The sequence below is a fragment of the Podarcis filfolensis genome (assembly GCF_964270895.1).
Source record: "Podarcis filfolensis genome assembly, chromosome: 11".
Taxonomy (NCBI): Eukaryota; Metazoa; Chordata; class Lepidosauria; order Squamata; family Lacertidae; genus Podarcis; species Podarcis filfolensis.
The window spans coordinates 14,071,245-14,091,795 of record NC_139613.1 but is presented as its reverse complement, the minus strand read 5'-3'; the positions used below and the strand labels follow the sequence as shown (position 1 = coordinate 14,091,795).

At 43.9% G+C, this 20,551-nt stretch overlaps 1 long non-coding RNA gene across 1 annotated transcript; it reads left to right on the top strand.

Moving 5' to 3' along the window:
- Positions 1-5,443: 5,443 nt before the first annotated feature.
- Positions 5,444-20,240, top strand: LOC310744500. The gene is made up of 3 exons (XR_014539572.1): positions 5,444-5,555; positions 7,055-7,122; positions 20,103-20,240. It is a non-coding gene; the product is annotated as an uncharacterized lncRNA (long non-coding RNA).
- Positions 20,241-20,551: the final 311 nt, after the last annotated feature.

The following is a 20,551-nucleotide window of genomic DNA, read 5'->3' as shown; positions in this document are numbered from 1 at the left end:
AAATATCAAAACTGCTTTAGTGTTAATGTTCACTTGTAATTTTTCTAAAATATTAATTATATTTCTCATATTATCAGACAAGTGTCTGCCCGGGAGAAAGCCTGCTTGGTCTTTATGTATCTCTTCCACTAGTACTTTTTTAATCTTTTAGCCAAAATGTCTGCAAAAATTTTGTAATCCACATTGAGCAAAGATATGGGGCGGTAATTCTTAAGTTGTGTCTTCTCAGAATCAGTTTTCGGTATAAGTGTAATATAAGCTTCCTTCCACGACTCTGGTGCTTTCCCCCTCCAAAATTCCATTACAAACTTCCTTTAGTGGTTGAATTATCCAATCTTTCAAAGATCTATAATATCTTGAAGTTAAACCGTCTGGCCCTGGAGATTTACCCAATTGCATGTTCTGGATGGCACCTTCTACCTCCTGATCCGTTATCTTATAGTTCAACATTAACTTATTTTCTTGAGAGATTTTTTGTAGCCCATTTGTTTTCAAAAATTGATCTATATCAATCTCTTTCTGTGGCCCTTGTGTATATAGTTGTTTAAAATATCTCTGGAAACATTTTCTAATCTCCACTGGATTCTGTATATTCTTTCCTTCCACTTCCAAATTTGTAATGGTGTTAAGTTTTTGTCTTTTTTTCATTTGCCAAGCTAGCAGTTTCCCACATTTGTTAGCCGATTCAAATGTCTTTTGTCTCATCTGTTTGATTTTCCACTCTATTTCCTGATTCATCATTTTCATATATTGAACTTGATATAACTTTATTTCTCTCAGAATCTCTTGCGATTTTGGTTTCGCTCTCAATTTCTTCTCACCTTCTTTTATTTTCTACAAAATTTTATTTTTTTTCTCGTTTTGAGTTCTCTTCTTTATTGCATTCTGTTGAATCAGGAACCCTCTCATAACCGCTTTACTTGCGTCCCAGATTACTCTTTTTTCAACAGTAGTATTCATATTTATCTCAAAATAGTCTCTCAAAGTTTTTTGGGCCTTCTTGGTCACTTCTTCATCTCTAAACAAGGTGTCATTCATCCTCCATCTGAAGGAGCCAGTTGGTGTTAATTTCATCTCCATTTTCACAGCATTGTGGTCGGAGCAAGTTTTAGGACAAATTTCCACTTTTCTAATCTTTGGAGTCTCTTTCTCTTCTCCTCCTGTGAAGAGGCTGCACCCTAATGTTTTAATGTTGTATTTTAATCTTTTTTTAAAATTGTATTTTAATCAACTTGTTTTTATTATTGGTTGTTAGCCGTCCTGAGCCCGGTCTTGGCTGGGGAGGGCGGGGTATAAAAAAAAAAAAAAATTATTATTATTATCTTGCGCTTTGCTTCAGGTAGCAAAATGTCTTGAGCTGGTCTTGAAATTATTGTGTTTTACTCTCTCCTCCTTCTCCTTGTAACACTTCATCAAACTTATATGCATAGGTTCCTCATGTTTCTCTGTCCCCATCAACAGCAAATAATTATGTGATTTTGCCTACTGATCGATTTACTAGTGCAGTCTATAGATCAAAATTAGGAACATTACGGATACGGATACAATTACTGTATAGAAGAGCAGCATACAAATAAATTACAATAGTAAGTAACCACAAAACTTATGCCTCCTCCACCCCAAGGACAATACCTGGAACAATAAAATCAGGCTATCCTTTCACTCTCTGCTTGATGGTTTCCCTCTCTGCCTCAATTTCCTGATTTCAATTTTTCCACCACAAATGAAACTCCAGGAACTTTGTCTGACAAGAGGTAAGTTAGCCCTAAACTTGCTGACCTACCTAGCAAAGAGGAAAAAAGAGAAGAATAATGGGGTTGCAAATTCCAGAATGAAAAGTTGTCAAAATAAGAATCCAGACATGACTAGGTATAGGCAAAAATGTCAGTTCTGGTTTCCCCCTGTTTCTGATTTTTCCAGTTTTAAGTTCACTTCTCTACATTTCCTCCTCAGTTTGTTGTCATGATTTTTAAGAAGCCCTCATCCAGATACGGAAAGACATAAGAAGAGCCTGCTGGATCAGGCCAATGGCCCATATAGCATAGCTGTCAACTTTTCCCTTTTCTTGCGAGGAATCCTATTCGGGATAAGGGAATTTCCCTTAAAAAAAAGGAAAACATTGACAGCTATGCCATATAGTCCAGCCTCTTGTTCTCACATGAGTCTGTGGGAAACTGGCAAGCCAGATTTGCCCTCTCGCCTCCTGTGGCTTCCAGCAACTGGAATTCAGAAGCATGTAAATTTGCAAATTGATAATTTTTTTTTTAAAAAGACCTTGCTTCTCAAACTTAATCCATTCCACGAGTCCATTGGACTCCTGAAACTGAAACGGCTTCCGATTGGCTGCAGGAGCCGCAGAAGCCGTGTTGGATGTTCAGCTTTTGAAAAATGTCTGAAACCTCACTTCAGGGTTGGCGACGTTCAGGAGCCAAAACATACGAGTACCAAGGCGTTCGAGAATGAAGGTACGACGGTACATGCAAGACAGCAGCAGAACTGGCAGTCTTTTGCTGGTTAGGGTGATAGTTATGATGGTAACAATGATGATAAAGAATTACTATAAATTGTTATTTTTTAATAATAATAATAATAATAATAATAATAATACAGTGGATGCTCAGGTTGTGAACGTGATCCGTGTGGTCTGCACATTCGCAACCCGTAGTGTTCGCAATCCGCGTCCGCGCACGCGCAAAGCACCGTTTAGCGCTTCTGCGCATGCGCGACCACCAAACCCGGACGTAACCTGTTCCGGTACTTCTGGGTTTTGGTGGTCCGCAACCCGTAAAAATGCACCCTGAAGCGGACTCCCGAGGTATGACTGTAATAATAAATGCACCCCCAAATCTAGCTTTACCTTTATGACCTGGGGGTTTCTGTTTCAGATATTTGAAGAACAGATAGGACGTGAGGACAAGTCAGCTGCCAAATTTGAAGGCGGATGATTTCCTCACTGGGCCCCTGACAACGCATTGTTCTCTCCGAGGTCTTCTTTTGATGGAAAGTACCCAAGGGACGGTGGCAGAACAGCAGAAGCAGAGGTTGTGCCCTTCGCATTCAAGCTTGCTTAATGAACTGGAACATCCTGAAGTGACTAGGAGAATGAGGTCCATATCGGTGGCTTCAGCCAAGTTTCTTTCTTATTATCCTTTTTTCTTTCCCATTATATCTGACATTTCTGCGGCGGGACAGGGCCTGTAGCTGTTGTGTACGATTCTAGCACATGCTGAGTACAAAATTTGCACATCCACACACAAGGGGTATGTGCATAGCTAGGGGGTGGAGAGGTGGTCCCCCACCAGGGGTGCAGGCAAGGGGGGGGCACAAAATCGGCTAAAAATATGTCCATAAATATGTCTATAAATAAAATTATTGCCTCATAAGAAAAGGTTTTAAATAGAGGGTGGATTGAATGGGTGGAGGGTGGGGTTGGAGGAGATGTGGAAAAAAGAGCTAATCTGTCCATGGTTAGGGGGCGCAATCTGGACGGTTCTGCCAGGAGCGCAAGATCACCTAGCTACGGCTCTGGGTACGTGACCAGCCTGTTGTGTGCAGATATCACTGTATCCACAATCAAGGTTGTTGCCTCGGTCCAGTATATCGTTCTGCCCGGACACTGAGGTCCAGTGCCCAGGGCCTTTTGACAGTTCCCTCACTGCGAGAAGGCAAGTTACAGGGAACCAGGCAGAGGGCCTTCTCAGTAGTGGTGCCTGCCCTGTGGAATGCCCTCGCACCAGATGTCAAAGAGAAGAAGAACTGCCAGACTTTTAGAAGACATCTGAAGGCAGCCCTGTTTAGGGAAGCTTTTAATGTTTAATAGACTTGTATTTTAATATTCTGTTGGAAGCCGCCCAGAGTGGCTGGGGAAACCCAGCCAGATGGGCAGGGTATAAATAAATTATTATTATTATTATTATTATTATTATTATTATTATTATTATTATTAGTATTGCTAGTAAACCCTCAGAAATACATTTTGAGTGTTTACATGCAGAAATAAAAACTGACTTCCTGGCTCCCACTAGCATCCAAAGAATCACATGTAGGGCTGGGCGATATATTGATATAGTGTCCAAAAGCGATTTGAAATCCACAACATGATATCAGTTTTATTAAATTTAGACCTAGAAATATATCACAAATCATGATATGTTGATGTGTGTGTTAGGGCTGGGTGATATATCGTCCAAAACCAGTTTGAAGTCCATATCACGATACCAGTTTCATAATTTTTGACCTGGCAATGTATCACGAATCATGGCATGTGTGCGCGCGATGCAAAAATCACAATGTGGGGAAAGCTGTGAAGCTAGCCAATGCCTCTCTACATAGTTCCATCCTTATTTCAGACATCGTAATATGTCAGTATGTTGCAATGCTTAGCTGGCAATATAACAGGATGTTGAAAACCAGATATCGCCCAGTCCTAGTCACAGGTTTTGCTGAATGAATAATATTGAAAATGCTATGGTAAGAATTTAGTAATAATAATAATAATAATAATAATAATAATAATAATAATTTGTTTGTTTGTTTGTTTCCCCAGCCACCCTGGGTGGCTTCCAACAAAGATTAAAAATACATCAAAATGTCACACATTAAAAACTTCCCTGAACAGGGCTGCCTTCAGATGTCTTCTAAATGTCAGGTAGTTGTTTATCTCTTTGACATCTGGTGGGAGGGCGTTCCACAGGGCGGGTGCCACTACAGAGAAGGCCCTCTGCCTGGTTCCCTGTAGCTTTGCTTCTCGCAGTGAGGGAACCACTAGAAGGCCCTCAGTGCTGGACCTCAGTGTCCGGGCAGAACAATGGGGGTGGAGATGCTCCTTCAGGTATATTGGACCAAGGCCGTTTAGGGCTTTAAAGGTCAGCACCAACACTTTGAATTGTGCTCGGAAACTTACTGGGAGCCAATGTAGGTCTTTCAAGACTGGTGTTATATGGTCTCGGCGGCCGCCCCCAGTCACCAGTCTAGCTGCTGCATTCTGGATTTAAGGAAATATTAAGAACATTATATGATGCAGTTGGATAAGAATAACTGTGGAACCCATGAAGGGATGGAGGAAAGTCTAGGGATTCAGAGAATCCTATGTGTATATGACTATGATTTACACCTGAATGCAAATGTTAAATGTAAAACCGAATAAAAATATTTTTTTTAAAGGGGGGGAGCAAATACTTTACGGTAGCCAAGCTTGTGTATTATCAGTGTATGAATAACAAAAGCCCGGTCTGACAGCTCTAGACAGGGGCATAGTTTGTGTAACAGTCTAAGTTGGGTAAAAAGGCATTTTTGGCCTCCAACAACCATTCTGAAGGGCATTTTCTCACAGAGATAAAGGATTTCATCACAGCAAATCACAGGTCAACTGAGCACAGTTCACATGGACTGGGAGGGGCATACAGAACCACAGGTTGTGCATGGTTCACATAGGGAGGGGGTACACTACAGGCAACGATTCAATTCCCTGGGGGTGCCAAGCAGAAGATTTGCCACCATGTCACGACTTTATCAGCATCCACTCAGCCTTCCGCCTTCCCTCCTCATCCCAGCTGGTTAGAAGATTTATAGGCACCATAAATTGACTTTATTAAATTGACAGAGTAAGGCCTTTGACACTGTTTCACATGACTTACTCCAATACAAATAAAAAGGAAATGTGGGGTGGAATTTGCCACCGCAAGACTGGTGCGCCACTACTTGGGAACTATCCTAAAAGAGGTGTTCAGTTTCTCTCTACCTACCTACCATGGTGTAAAAAACGAGGGATCATGCTGTTCTCTTCTGCTGCCTCTGGTCCTCTTTAGTTTCTTTGAGTTGAGCAGAAGAATGGTAGATATGCTTCTGAAATGTGGGGATAATTCCAAAATGAGGAAATTTGCAAGAATTTATCCGAGTATGGGCTCATTATTTAGAATCCCAACTAATCTAAAGTGGGGATGCGTAAATAGAAACAGGTGAGATTTAATTTAGCAGCGGTTTGACTTCACCCCTGGAGGCACATTGTCTCTTGAGATGGACGGGTGCCAACAACAACTCCTGCAAGGCACGATCTGCAAGGCATTGTGTGGGTTACCCCTGTTTTAAACAACATTCACCTGGCTTGGGCAGTGGCAGCAGTGAGAAGAGGGAAGCAGGAAAACGTTCTCTCTCCCTCTCCCCATCTCTCTGGCACACTGGTAGCACACAAAGCCTTATTGTGAAATTTGAAGCAAATTTTGGATGAACACATCCAACGAATTTGAAAGGGAAGCCAAACAAAAGCTGAGTAAGTCTGAAATAAGGTCAGGGTGTGTGTGCTTGTGTATGCATGTAGCCATTGGGGTGAGATCTTCCTGATGAAAACAAAACTCAGAGCAAACTCTGGAGATTGTTTCTCAGATGAACGTGCTGAAGAGTTCCAAGGGAGGTCACGGCAGTCTTGATAAGAGTAACTGTAATGGTTATATGGGGTTGCTCGTGCGTAAGTTGCCGCCACTCCTGGCTAGGTAGCCTGGTTAAACCTTTCCTGGCTGGACAGCCCTTCACTTCGTGGCTGTTCAGTCGCTAGCAGAATCCGTCAGTGGGCGTTTCTTGAACTTCTTCCAGCAAAGAAGTTCTTTGACGCCAAGTCTACGCCTACTTTCCCTGCGCGGAAGTCTTCTGCGCAGGGTGGGTGTGGGTAGCGGAGGACCTGTGCTCTCCCCGCTGGTCTCCAGCGAAGAGTCCTGGAGCCCTCTCTCCGATTACCCCCTCCGCCCCCCTTTATCCCTGGTGTTACACTGATTTCCTTCCCCAGCTGATGAGTCCCCTCTCTCCCTGCTTGGCCCTTCTCCGGCATCGCTTGGGAGACCTGCCTCCACTTCTGGCTCCGATGTCAGTTCCCTGACAGTAACATTTCTCAGAAGGGATTTGCATGTTCCTGGTTAGATAAAGTGTCGTTCCTGACAACCGCTGGAGCAACTCTCATTGCTTCATGTTACAGCAATAACCTAGAAAAGCTATTCAAGGAAAGGCTATACCCAGCTTTCTCTCCATAATAAGGTACAGACCTGACCACAGCTTTCCTTTTTAGAAAGTACAGAAGTTTGGCTTTCCCTCGTGCTTCTGAACAAGAGAGCTCAAAATAGTTCCACTGGAAAGGTAGATGATTTTTTTTTTATACATAAACACACACACACAAAAACAGATGGATTGTTTTAGACCATTTTACTTACCCGCTTCACTCTGATTCAGTTTTTCCATAACATTTCAGTCATTTCTGATGGCAAGTAGCCTCTAATTTTGGCTTATTCAGTGGAAATTAGCAGTAATAACATAATGGACACACTGGTATGTGCCCTCAGGAACCCTTCTGAAGGCAAATTTAATTGTTAAGTGAAAATAGATTGATAGTCTCAGCTCCTCCTGAAAATACGTGTAAGAGCTGTGGCGAGTTGCTCAAGCCATTCTTATTGTCTCGCTGCAGTATATGACACAAGCAATAAAATAACTTTATTTCGGGAGTTAGGCATCGTTTTTGAAGATGGCAGTTCGGCCATTTGGCCATTTCACCTGTAGCAGCTGGTGAGGTTGGCGGGATGGGGGTCGGTTGCGTTCTTGGCTTCCCAACCCAGAAGGCAACCCAGAGGGAAAGCAGGCGGTCCAGGAATCAGCGTGTTTTTACATGAGTAGAATGTGTCCTTTTATTTAAAATACTTCTCTGGGTTATTTGTGGAGCCTGCCTGGTGTTTTTATGTGAGTAGAATGTGTGCTTTTATTTAAAATGCATCTCTGGGTTATTTGTGGGGCACAGGAATTCATTCATATTTTTTCCCCAAGATATAGTCCGGCCCTCCATATGGTCTGAGGGATGGTGGACTGGCCCTGGGCTAAAAGGGGCCAGGAGAAATGCTTGTAATTGTTGTCAGCCACCCCTGAAAATCCCCCAAATGCCCCCTTTTTCTGACTGTGATTGGACTGCAAAATTGAGAAGGAGGGATTTTGGCCCAGCACCAAACATATCCTAAATCAATAAAGTGTTCAAACCACAGAATATCCTCATGGGACTCTCTGTGCCTGGAGAGAGAAGGATTGTAGCCTTGGGTATATATATACACACATATATTTGGCAATACCTGCAATGACTCTGCTTGTGAATCTTGCCAAGGAAAAAAGAGAGCATCACCGGAGATATATTGAGGATGTCAACATGCAGTGATCTTGTTTTTGCTGATCTCCTTTAGCTGCATGGGCACAAAGCTGGTGCCAGAAGGTGGCAGCGCCAGGGGCTTGCTAGCGTCCCCAGACCGAAAATGGAAATCAGAAAGCAGCGTGGCATAATTCTTTGTGTGCACATCTTCACTCTCCTAGGTTAAGGGGGCTTAATGTTTAAGAGGTTTCCTACTAGAAGACCCCCATAGCCCTAGAGCCATTAAACCCATGGATGCCCAGCATTTGTGATTCTTGTGGTTCACGGTAATTCCATTTACAGTGAACTCCTCTGAAGATTATCCCCTCTTGCCTGCCTCCCCCAGAAGACTGGAGGAGACTGGAACATGGAAAAATAGAATGTCAGGAAGAAGGTTTCCAGCTTAACCTTGAGTGGGGGAGTCAACATCACACATGCTTCCTGTATTAAATTAATTTCCACATATAATAATCGAATTATAGAGTTGGAAGATACCGTGAGGATCATATAGTCCAACTCCTTCAGTGTAGGAATATGCAGCTGTCCCATACGGGGATCGAACCTGCAACCTTGGCATTATCAGCACCACGCTCCAAGCAGCTGAGCCACCTTCAGGCTCATATTTATGCAGGGTCTCCTGTGCAGGCTCTCCCATTTTGCTTCCTTCCTCTGGGAAACTTTGGGAAACCCTACACACAGAAAACTCTCATGTCAGGAAACGTAACCTTGACATTGGCCCGTGAAGGACCAACATCAAACATGATTCCTGTATTTATTTAAATTCTAGTTTAAAGGTAAAGGACCCAGATGACTCTGGGGTTGCAGCGCTCATCTCGCTTTACACACTGAGGGAGCTGGCGTTTGTCCACAGACAGTTTTTCCGGGTCATGTGGCCAGCATGACTAAGCTGCTTCTGGCGAACCAGAGCAGTGCATGGAAACGCGATTTACCTTCCTGCTGGAGCAGTACCTATTTATCTACTTGCACTGGTGTGCTTTCGAACTGCTAGGTTGTCAGGAGCTGGGACTGAGCAACGGGAGCTCACTCCGTCGTGAGGATTTGAACTGCCAACCTTCTGATCGGCAAGCCCAAGAGGCTCATTGGTTTAGACCACAGTGCCACCCGCGTCCCTAACAAAATTCTAGTTAGAGTTCTCTTTTAAGCAGGTTCTCTCTTTTCACTCCCCTCCCCCAGGAGATTTTGAGGAACCCCACACATGGAAGAAAGGTTCTACCCTTGACATTCACCATAGGAGCCAACTCCTACGGGCCGAGGTCCCTTTGGCCCCTCCATAAAATATTTGAGGGGGCTCCCCCCCCAGTTCATGAGTATTCACCAAATGGCGAGTGAACACCGTATCTTGTGATTGATTATGTGGGGCAGGGCTTACTTGGCCCCCCGCCCCTCAATATTTTATACAAGTTGGCATCCCTGACATTCACCCGTGGAGAATCAGAATCAAACATGCTTCCTGCGTTTAATTAAATTCCATTTAGAATGATCTCCTGTGCAAAGTCTCCCACCGCCAAAGAAACTTTGGGAGCCAGGAGCATCCTTGCCAGGCATGCTCACCTCTATCTACAAATGGGAAAGGCACAGAAGCAGCTGAGCAGACCTCACGTCAGCCTATGGGAATCAATGAACAATTAATTACTATCATCAAGTGGTACTCTACTCCGGGAAGACAGCGCACTTATATTTATCAATTACTAATTAGTAGCTCTTGCCCAGCTGACAGTTGTCTGTCAGCCAGGAGAAAAGCCGCAGTGTGTGGCTCTCCAAAGTGGTCGGTTCTTAGCGGTAATTAGTGGAGCTCTACTATGGCTCTGGGTCTTGTTTTGTTTTGAAATCCTTTCCTAACAAGGCTGGGACCTCCAAAGGGATCCTCAGGCATCTCGGTGCCATTCTCCTGATTAATTTCAGGGTGTGTTTGTGCATGCGCTGGGCCTTCAACGTCCGCTTTCCTTTGCAAGTCCTTCCCTGAATCTTAGAAATCCTTCCCAGAATCTTCATTGTGGGGGATGAAACACATGCATAGTTTTTCAGATTAATTTGGCTCGGATATAGGGATGCACAGACCTGCCAATTTCAGCTTCTCTTTCCCCCAGTGTTCACTTCAGTTCTCCCCATTTCTGTAGCGATTGCCAATGTGTTTGTTTTGAGAAATCCTTGTGAAAATCTGTCGGCGTTTGAGTGCAAATTTCTTCTAACACATAGTTGCCTGTGGTTTGGAATGACAGACCCATCCCTGAAAGCAATTTTCTCTGATATAATGCATTTTGTGTATGTTATTTTCACTAAGCGCTCAGCTTAGACTGGTAAAGAAAAAGAGGTTTATATGCGTTGTTTGTGCGATTCAACATTGTGCCACCAGATGGCGATGTGGAGTTCTGCTTTTCTCTACCGGTTTTCCCTGTTTAAATTTACAACGCTTTGAACTGAAATGCTTCTTTGATGTGTCTAGATGCGGCCTAAGATGTGTGTTTTCCCGCAATATGTGCATATTGTTTGGTGGGAGAACTGCATTGCAGAAGTGCGTATTTTGAAGGATACCTGTGTTCTGGTTCTCGAGAAGTACAAATTAAGTCATATGTCAGTGGCTGGCCCTGTCTCCCTCCCTATTTCTCTCTAGTAGACCTGGAGATGGGCAGGTAGGTTTCCTCAAGGAGTATGGTGGCAGAAAAGACTATGATTCTACAGGGCATTGTATGAGTAATGGCAGCTGCCTGATACTCATTGATGCATCAGGCTAATAAAATAATAATAATAATAATAATAATAATAATAATAATAATAATAATAATAATTTATTTAAACCCTGCCCATCTGGCTGGGTTGCCCCCTAGTGGTGTGAGCAGTGTGGAAGCTGCCACTGTGATTGAGAGCAGTGCTTTTACCTTACAGGATTGTGCTGAGAAAATGTATCTGAAGATTCATCACTTTAAGCCAATGGTGGGAAACCTCAGGTCTGGGGGCCACATGCAGCCCCCCCAGGCCACTCTGTCTGGCCCTTGAGACTCTTCCCAGACCACCCACTCACTAGCCCAACTTTGAACCCTTCTGGAGAGTTTTTGCCTGGCTGCAATGTCTCCTTGAACTCAACGCTTCCGGCTGGTCTGCATGACAAATATAAAGAGGTTTGTGTGTGTGCAGAAACTAGCCTAGGGTACAGGTAAAATTTACATTTGCTGCTCCAATCATTTCCCCCTCTAGCTTCCCACACCCCTCTTCTCCTAAGCACAAATAGAAATGAATATTGTCATTATTCTTAACTTACATGAAATGTAATAGTGGCCTACTGATAGTTTACTGTCAAGGGATGACTAAAAGCTTATTGCTTCTTCAGTAGCTTTTTGTATAGCTTAACCCAGGGGTGGGGAACCTGTAGCCCTCTAGAAATTGCTGGACTACAACTCCCATCATTCCTGAACATTGAACCCCTGCTTTCAACACAGACATGATGAACGTGAAGGAACTCATCAGAAATAATGCGTGCCAAACTCCATCAGCTTTGTAACCACAAGCAGAAGATACTTAATTTCAAAACTCAACAAGTCAGCCGCTGGAGTTTAGAACCTCAGAAATCTCATCAAATCCTGAAGCCCACGGAGAAAATTCTTCCTGAGATCATGGTTGCATAGCGATTCCCTCCCCCCTTCCCAGTTTAAACAACAGTTTAAATATTAGACTTTCCCAGGAAGGGAAATATCTCTTCTCACCTGACATTGCTAAAACCCCTGGCTCCTTGCTGAGTAGATTATTAATGGCAGGGACCATTTAATCTCTCCTGGGTAAGGCATCCAAAAGAGTCACACTGTTGATCCAGACGCAAGTCAACATGTTATCGCTGCCGTGACGTTATCACTGCCCCTAACAGTAAGCGGGTTGGGAGTGGGGGTGGGCAGGAGGAGGTTAGTAACCTGGTTCCTTCACATTGTAATGTGTGCATCCCAAGTTGCCGTTTGCAATTAACTTGCTCAAACAAAACTCATATAAATCAATCATGCCTGGGCTAATAAATAAATCTTTGGTCAGTGACTATCTGGTAAATGTGTAGACATGGGTCAGTACCTCAGATTTACAGCACTTCCTTGCTGGGCAGCAGGATTAAAACAAAGACTAATGTCAGAGGCTGGGTTGTCATGTCTTCTTATTTAAAACTTGTGCAGCAATGCCATTGTCGGGGGCCCTGTATCATTTTATTTGCAGTCATGTAGCTGTCCCTCCAAGTTAGGGGCTTTCAGTTATTTACTTTTCAGTCTCCCCCCTCAATGCTTCCAGCAACAACAGCAACAACAACATAATATATTTGAAAGATTAACAAGAGTAAGCAATGGAAGCAGCTATAAATTCTTGGAACGTGGCACACATTTTTTCCTAGATTCAAATCAGAGGCACATTTTGGTCTTCAGTTTTGTTTGTTTCAAAGCATATATTTTCTCAATCAGATTCCAAACTTTTGGGCATGCATCGTCATTATGATGAGAAAGGTAGGTAAAATTCCCCTACTCAGATTGGCCTAGGTATGTGCTTTTGGAGCAAAGGTGATGCTTCTGGGATCTCCCTGCTGTATGGGATTTGCGCCAGAGAATCTACTGTGCCTCACATAGGAAGGGACCTTATATGTGGCCCATAAGGGAAACTGGGGGACTGCCCCGTCAGCCTTAGCCTGACCTCAGCCAGCTCCCACCTGCCTGTCTAACTTAGCTGGGAACTGCATTGCAAAATTCAAAGAAATTGAATTTTGCACAAACAAAAAAGGATAACAATCTTCCATTCTGCATGTTAGGTACAGATCAGGTCAGCTCATGTTGGAATTCATGGGGTTCACATCCCTTAAAGGTAAAGGTACCCCTGACCATTAGGTCCAGTTGTGACCGACTCTGGGGTTGCGGCGCTCATCTCGCTTTAGTGGCCGAGGGAGCCGGCGTACAGTTTCCGGGTCATGTGGCCAGCATGACTAAGCCGCTTCTGGTGAACCAGAGCAGCAAACGGAAATGCCGTTTACCTTCCCGCCGGAGCGGTACCTATTTATCTACTTGCACTGGTGTGCTTTCGAACTGCTAGGTTGGCAGGAGCAGGGACCGAGCAACGGGAGCTCACCCCGTCGCGGGGATTCAAACCGCCGACCTTCTGATCGGCAAGTCCTAGGCTCTGTGGTTTAACCCACAGCGCCACCCGCGTCCCTTAAGCATTCCTAAATCAGAGTTGGTGTGTGTGTGAAGGCTTCAAAACAGCACCAGTGCCTTGGCTTCGGAAACGGAACTTCCACGTAAGACCCGAGCTGAGGTTGGGAAGGAAAGTTCTGACACAGTGATGTACAGATTCAGAACACATCGGCAAATGAAATCCATGATAAAAGAAGAGAATGTGTTTGGCAGTTTCCAGCTAACTTGCCACTTGGCCAGGCAGCTGGGGTGTGTGGGGGGGTGGCCTTTTGCAGATAAAATCTGGTTATATAGAGCTGATTCTCATCAATATACCCTTTAGAAGACATCTAAAAGCCTGCCTCAACATTTGAGTGCTCACAATTAATCCAGGCAGTGCCATGCTCTTGTTTTAATGGCATACAGACGCTTAGTCATTTCCTCTGTCTTGTTTTCGCTTGATGCTCCAGGGAGTAATTACCCTGATATTTTGTCCCTTACCTTGGCATCGTTAGACATTTCTGCTAATTCCAGAGCTGCATTTCTTAATCTAACTACTACTAATTCCAGGAATCTAACCCTGCACTTTAATGGGCCTTTGCCATCAGAGACTCTCCAAACACTTTGCAGTTTTCATGATATGCCAGGCACATCATGGCACAACAACAGAGCATGCTTCTCTCAGGGGAGGATATTTAGGCCTGTAAGCAGTAAAGGTGAGGGAGATAAAACAAACATCTGCCCAGAATTTCTGACCAAATGTTTGCTATATCCTTTCGGTTCAGAAATCGTAGGTAAAAGAAGGGGGGACTGCAGCAAAATGTTGCAGTGCAGAGTGCTCCTTCTCAGTGTCTCAGTCAGTTGTTTTTTTTTTAAAAAAAAGCACAATTCCATTCCATCAACTAAGCATGCTCAGATCTCACTGGGTAATTTGTTGAGGTTCACACTTTTTTTTTTTAAAAAAGGAAAGTTTGTATCCCTGACCTTGAGGTTCCCATGAGTCTTCAGATAATTCTTTCCTGTGCACTGGGTCTGTGTGCAGTTTTATTTGAAGAAGCAACAGCTTTCACAACCTGAACATCAGATACAAAGGGAATGAAAAGACTCTGTCTTTCATATTTCCCTTTTAATTCCATATTACAGTAACACACCAGACCCAAGGTAGCCTCAGAAAATAAGCAGGTTTGCAATTAGCTCCTCCCTGCCCTTGCTCAGTTAGAACTGGGCCACAAAGATTAGTCAACTCTCAGAGCCAAGTATGGACGGTTCTGTGACCCTGATATAATTTTATACCCAGAATACTCATTTGAAGTCAGTTTGAGAAATTGGCATTCCAAGCACCACCCACTCATTTTCAGGAAAAGAATTTAGTTCATTGTCTTTACCCTGAATAAACATTACCACTGGCATACCTTACAGTTTCCAAACATTGTGATGTGCACAGGTGCATTCTTTTATATTACAGGGAAACAGTTAATGTGCAAGGAAAACACTGTGTGCAAAGTGCAAACATTGTGATGCGCCAGAAAAACATTGTGTGCAAAGTCACCTTTAGACCCATACTTGGGCCAGAGCTCAAAATGCAAGGGCCATCTTAGAAGATAAATCCGAGAAGTGACAAATTCTGGTCTCAAGGTTTCTGAATGTGAGATGAAGCAATCCATTTCTCCCATCCATTCATGCAACTGTATGTTAAAAAGTAGATTGACAAGCCTTAATCTGGTAGCTGATGCAGTGGCAAAGAACTGTGAAGTACCAGGTTCAAATCTCGCTCCATCCATGAACTTACAAAGCAGCCTTAGGCTGCCATTATCTCTCAACCTCCAACTTAGGTTGCATAAACGTCACACATTTAAAGCACATGACTTCCCTCCAAAGAATCTTGTGAGTTGTAGTTTGCTGAGAGTGCTGGGAATTGCAGATCTGTGGAGGGTAACCTAAAGTTCCCAGGATTCTTTTGAGAAAGTCCTGAGCTTTAGATGTGCTATAAATGTACAGGGCATGCACAGGCTTAAGGACCTGCGCCAGCACTGTTGACTTCAGCACCTTGGACAGCTGCCAGGGTCATGAGCCCCAGCAAGACCCACCTTGGTGGTGGATGCTACAAACCACCATTTAAAATGTACCAACATACAATTGTTGCCAGACGGGGAGGGGGATTTCTTCAGGACTCTCCCTGGGTTACTCCCCACACCCCTGCTGCCCCCCCTTTTTTGGCTGGGTGGGATGTATCCTTGAACTCTGTAGCTCTCAGTTGCCACTACAAAGTGCAGAGAGGGGTTTTTCCATGGGTGTGAAACTAGCCTGCAGTGGAAATGCAAAATGTGCATTCATTGCTCTGATCACTTTTCCTTCTGACCCCACCCAGAGCTGCCATGTGGTCTGTGGAAGGTTACCCAAGGGAATTCTCTGCTCTGGGGCATTGTGGGAAATTAAATTAGCAGCCCTGACCAGCTCTAAACAGAAGAGGAGCACTGCTTTGCAAAACTATGCAAGGAGCCTACCGGGGAGTCCTGGGCCGAAGACTTGCTGTTTTTGTTGGGTTCAATTGCATTTTGTTATTCCAGTTGTCAGTGTTCCTGGGACCAGTGGGATATTCAAACAAGCCTGCAAGCCAAGACCCAGCCTTGCGTACAAATAGAGAGCCAACCCCTAATATACCTTGAGTAGCTTTCCTCAGCCTTGACTCCTCAGCTAGTGTTGGACTACATATCCCCAACCAGCATAACCAGTGACCAAGGATGTTAAGTTGTGGGCGAACATATCAGACGACACAGCGATTCTTCCAAAGCAGCTCTTTATTTGTAAGCTGGAACAGAACTGGACTGAGGAGCTCAGTCAGCCTGCTTATATAGAGCTCCAGAACAATCATAACTGTTGCAACTTTCTAAAACTATCCAATCACTGAACATCACTTTCGATCCTTCATTTGCATAACTATCTACAGTATCCCCCTGGTGGCCCAGGGTGAGAACTTCAGTACATAACAAAGGATGATTGTATTTCTAATCAAGCATCATCTGAGGACCTCAGGTTGGGGAAGGCTGCCCTAGAGAAAGTGGAAAAGTACCAAGAAGCTGAGGCCTGGACTGCAGCAGGGATTGCCCATTTGAAAGGCAGCCAAGCTCCTAGTCCTCATGTCAGGCCTGGCCAGTGCAGGGGCTTCACGCTGCCTTCCAGGGGTAGAGGCTAATTTTGCACACTCTATTCACTTCCATGTTGAGAGAGAACCCTGAGGTTCATGTACACACTCCTAGACAACTCATCAAGCTACATCTGAGCCTCTAACCAGGAGTTCCTGCATTCCCTGGAGGGGAACGGAATACTGATCTGCCTTGCCAGACTGTTGTGAGGATTACTCCAGGACGAGCTCTACCAATGTAGTAATCATCATCACCACAAAATGTGCATCCCTCCATCTCTCAAGAGATATATCCTTACTGCTGAAAGACAGAAAATAGACATCAACTGAATTTTACTATCCATTGCAGAGGCTTCCAGCCCCCTCAAAGGCTGTTTGATCACGCTTAAAATCATTCTGACCTGGAATATGAATGACTGAGCCAAAGGAACAAGCCCCCCCCCCTTCTCTCCTGCTCAAGCGTGACAACAAATCAAGTCAAATGGATTCATTTTTTCCCCCTTTAAAAGAAACACATGCTCAAACACAAATTAAATGTCCGCATTCCCTTAGGTTTCATTAATACTTTTATTAGTCTTATCTGACTCATTCCTATTCGGCCCTCCGCTTTGTCACCAAAACCCTGTGGGATGGTAAACACATCTTTGTACTTTATCTTTTAACCTCCGAGTAACCTTTGTCCTTGGACTCCTAGCAACTTTCAGGACCTAAAAGCATTACAAATGGGGAAAGTACTTATAATGATTAATCTTGCTGGCTGGAGTCATTATGAATAGATGCCCCCTCAGAACTACAGGGAAGGGGGCTGTGCCCCCGACATCACCACGGACTTGCACCTAAGCGTGTCTTGTTAGTGGGCTGTCCTCAGGCGGCAGGGGGCTGGTGGTCTCTGAAGATGGCTGCCAACCATGTTCTACCCAGGGCAGTCCCTTGGGAATAAATAACAAAACAAAATAGCAAAATAACAAAACCACAGAATGATAGAGATGGAAAGAATGTTGACGGTTATCTAACCCATCCCCTGCAAATGGATTTAAGCTAGTCATGTCCATGGAATGCAATGGGTCTACTCTGACTAACATAGGAGGAGGAGGAGGAGGAGGAGGAGGAGGAGGAGGAGGAGGAGGAGGAGGAGAATAACATTTACTATCTATATCTATCTATCATCTATCTATCTATCTATCTATCATCTATCTATCTATCTATCTATCTATCTATCTATCTATCTATCATGTCAATATGCAAAAGTTTAAAAGGCACAATATGCAAAAGTTTAAAAGGCACAATAGTATATTAAGGATAGAATAACAAATAAAGTGAATAATGCAACAATAACAAAAATAATAGTAGATCACACAGGTGGAGGGAAGTACTGGGCTGTGAGGGAGGTAGGTGAAGGGATTAATTGAAATTGTTAAAGATTGGTATAGGATTCAAGAGATTTAAAATTTTATAAAGATTCTATAAGGAAAGCAGAAAGCAGCAAGAAATATCAAGTGAAAGTATCAGAGAGGAGAGCAGTGTAAATGAAAACATGAGACATACAGTCTTGTTACATATGATTTTATTTTGGAGTTGTCTGCTTATTTTGGAATTGTTTGCTGTAAAGAATGTATATTATGTGAATAAAATAATAAAGGATTTGACAATTAATTTTTTTTTTAAAAAGAATAAGATTTACAGAGGAAGGAATTATTTAAAGAGGAAGGATTGCTATTTTTAACCACCATTCACCCCAAAAGATCCCAGGGTGGTTTACACATCTGTCCGGTTAAGTAGTTGAGTACAGCTATGCAGCGACAGCCACTAGGATGCTGGTAGTCCTGAGCTGGAAAGACGACAAGGTCCCTACCAGAGTGGAATGGCAGGACAAATTGCTGGACTATGCAGAAATGGCAAAAATGACCGTGGAAATCAGAAATCAGGAAGATCAAAACTTTAATAAAGATTGGGAGAAATTTATATTTGAAAGACCACTGTAAACACTTGAACTCTTTAGCAGGTTTGAAATAACTCTTGCAAGGTAACAATGACTTTGTACAAAATGGATAACCAGAAAATTGGAGTGGTGTATGATATGGGATGCGGGTGGCGCTGTGGGTTAAACCACAGAGCCTAGGGCTTGCCGATCAGAAGGTCGGCGGTTCAAATCCCCGCAGCGGGGTGAGTTCCCATTGCTCGGTCCCAGCTCCTGCCAACCTAGCAGTTCGAAAGCACGTCAAAGTGCAAGTAGATAAATAGGTACCGATCCAGCAGGAAGGTAAACGGTGTTTCCGTGTGCTGCTCTGGTTTGCCAGAAGGGCTTAGTCATGCTGGCCACATGACCTGGAAGCTGTACGCCGGCTCCCTTGGCCAATAAAGCGAGATGAGCGCCGCAACCCCAGAGTTGGTCACGACTGGACCTAATCAGGGGTCCCTTTACCTTATGATAGGCAGTAGAAAAGGCCAAACAAAGAAGCCATGGAGGGAAGTCAAAAGATTCAGAAGAATCTTGTTCATTTGTTTTTTCCCCTATGATTGTGAATGTAAACATTAATTTGTAAAATCCCACACACACACACACACACACACACACACACACACACACCCGTGTCCAGTTAAAACAGCAAAACACGCAACCAAGCACTAAAACATAAGCTAAAAAATCAAGTAAAAAGTCCTGCTAGTAAAGAATTGGATTTGTATCCCAGGCTTTCAGCCGAAGATCTCAGGGGAGCAGCACAATGTATTTCTGCAATACCTTTTCCCCATGGTACATAACCACCATTATATATTCACAACATCCCTGACAGGTAGATTAGGCCAAGTGAGACTGACAGCACAAAGCCTTGCAGTGAACTTCCTGGTCAAGTGGGAATTGGAACCCAGGGCTCCTCATTTCCGTTTTGGCACACTGCCTGTAACATGTGCCTGATCTCAGATATTAAGGGTGTTCCCATATATAATTTGGTGGGGGGGTCCTTCCAAATTAATATGAGAATGCATTTGGGTGTTATTTTGGAGAGGGAAACATATGATACAGAATCACAGAATTGTAGGGTTGGAGAAGAAGAAGAAGAAGAAGGGGAGGAGGAGGAGGAGGAGTTTGGATTTGATATCCCGCTTTATCACTACCCTAAGGAGTCTCAAAGCGGCTAACAATCTCCTTTCCCTTCCTCCTCCATAACAAACACTCTGTGAGGTGAGTGAGACTGAGAGACTTCAGAGAAGTGTGACTAGCCCAAGGTCATCCAGCAGCTGCATGTGGAGGAACGGGGAATCGAACCCCGTTCACCAGATTACGAGTCCACCGCTCTTAACCACTACACCACACTGGTCATCTAGTCCAACTCCCTTGCAATGCAGAAATCACAGCTTTGCAGTATGTATGTACTCTCCATAAATGATTTGAGGCATGCACATTTTATGTTTCAGGGCAACAACTGGAGTACAGCATTTCAGATAAGAGGAGCTCTTGAAATTTCATTTGCAAAACACCCTAGAGAATACTGTGGGGCTGGGGCTGGGTGGGAGGGAAGCCCTATTACATATTACTGTCGTCTCCAGGATGGGATGAAAATTCCACACCGATATTGCCTGCCCTGGAGATTCTCCTCTAGACAACCTATTTAGGAGTCTCTGTTTGTTTGCCTTTCTCTCTCTCCTTTCTTTTCTGCAACAACAGGATCGCTTTGAAGCCTGCAGCTGCACCTGACCACCAAATGCTCAGCAGACCAGCAAGACAGGCCTTCGAGAATCCCTAAATAGTTATGGATCTTGTCCTGAACGGTGGAAAACCACACATTAAAAATTGAAGCTTTGAGTCCTTGCAAACAGCAGCGGGCGATGTGGCAAACCTAGCTCCAGACTGTACCACATCCTTTAGATTGCAGATTGGAGCTAATGGGGTGGAATGCTCACCGGTCCCTGCTTATAGAAAGCCAGCAGACTGAGAGATGGTGTGTGTGTGTGTGTGTGTGTATAAAGGCTATGCTAAAATCCTTTGCCCTGACAAGTTCGCTTTTGCATGCATGGAGAATATATTTATTTTTGCATGGGAAAGCATCAAGTGAAACTCTTTGAAGATTGCACACACCATTTGAGAATGTGAGTGAAGGACATTGTTGCAGCACC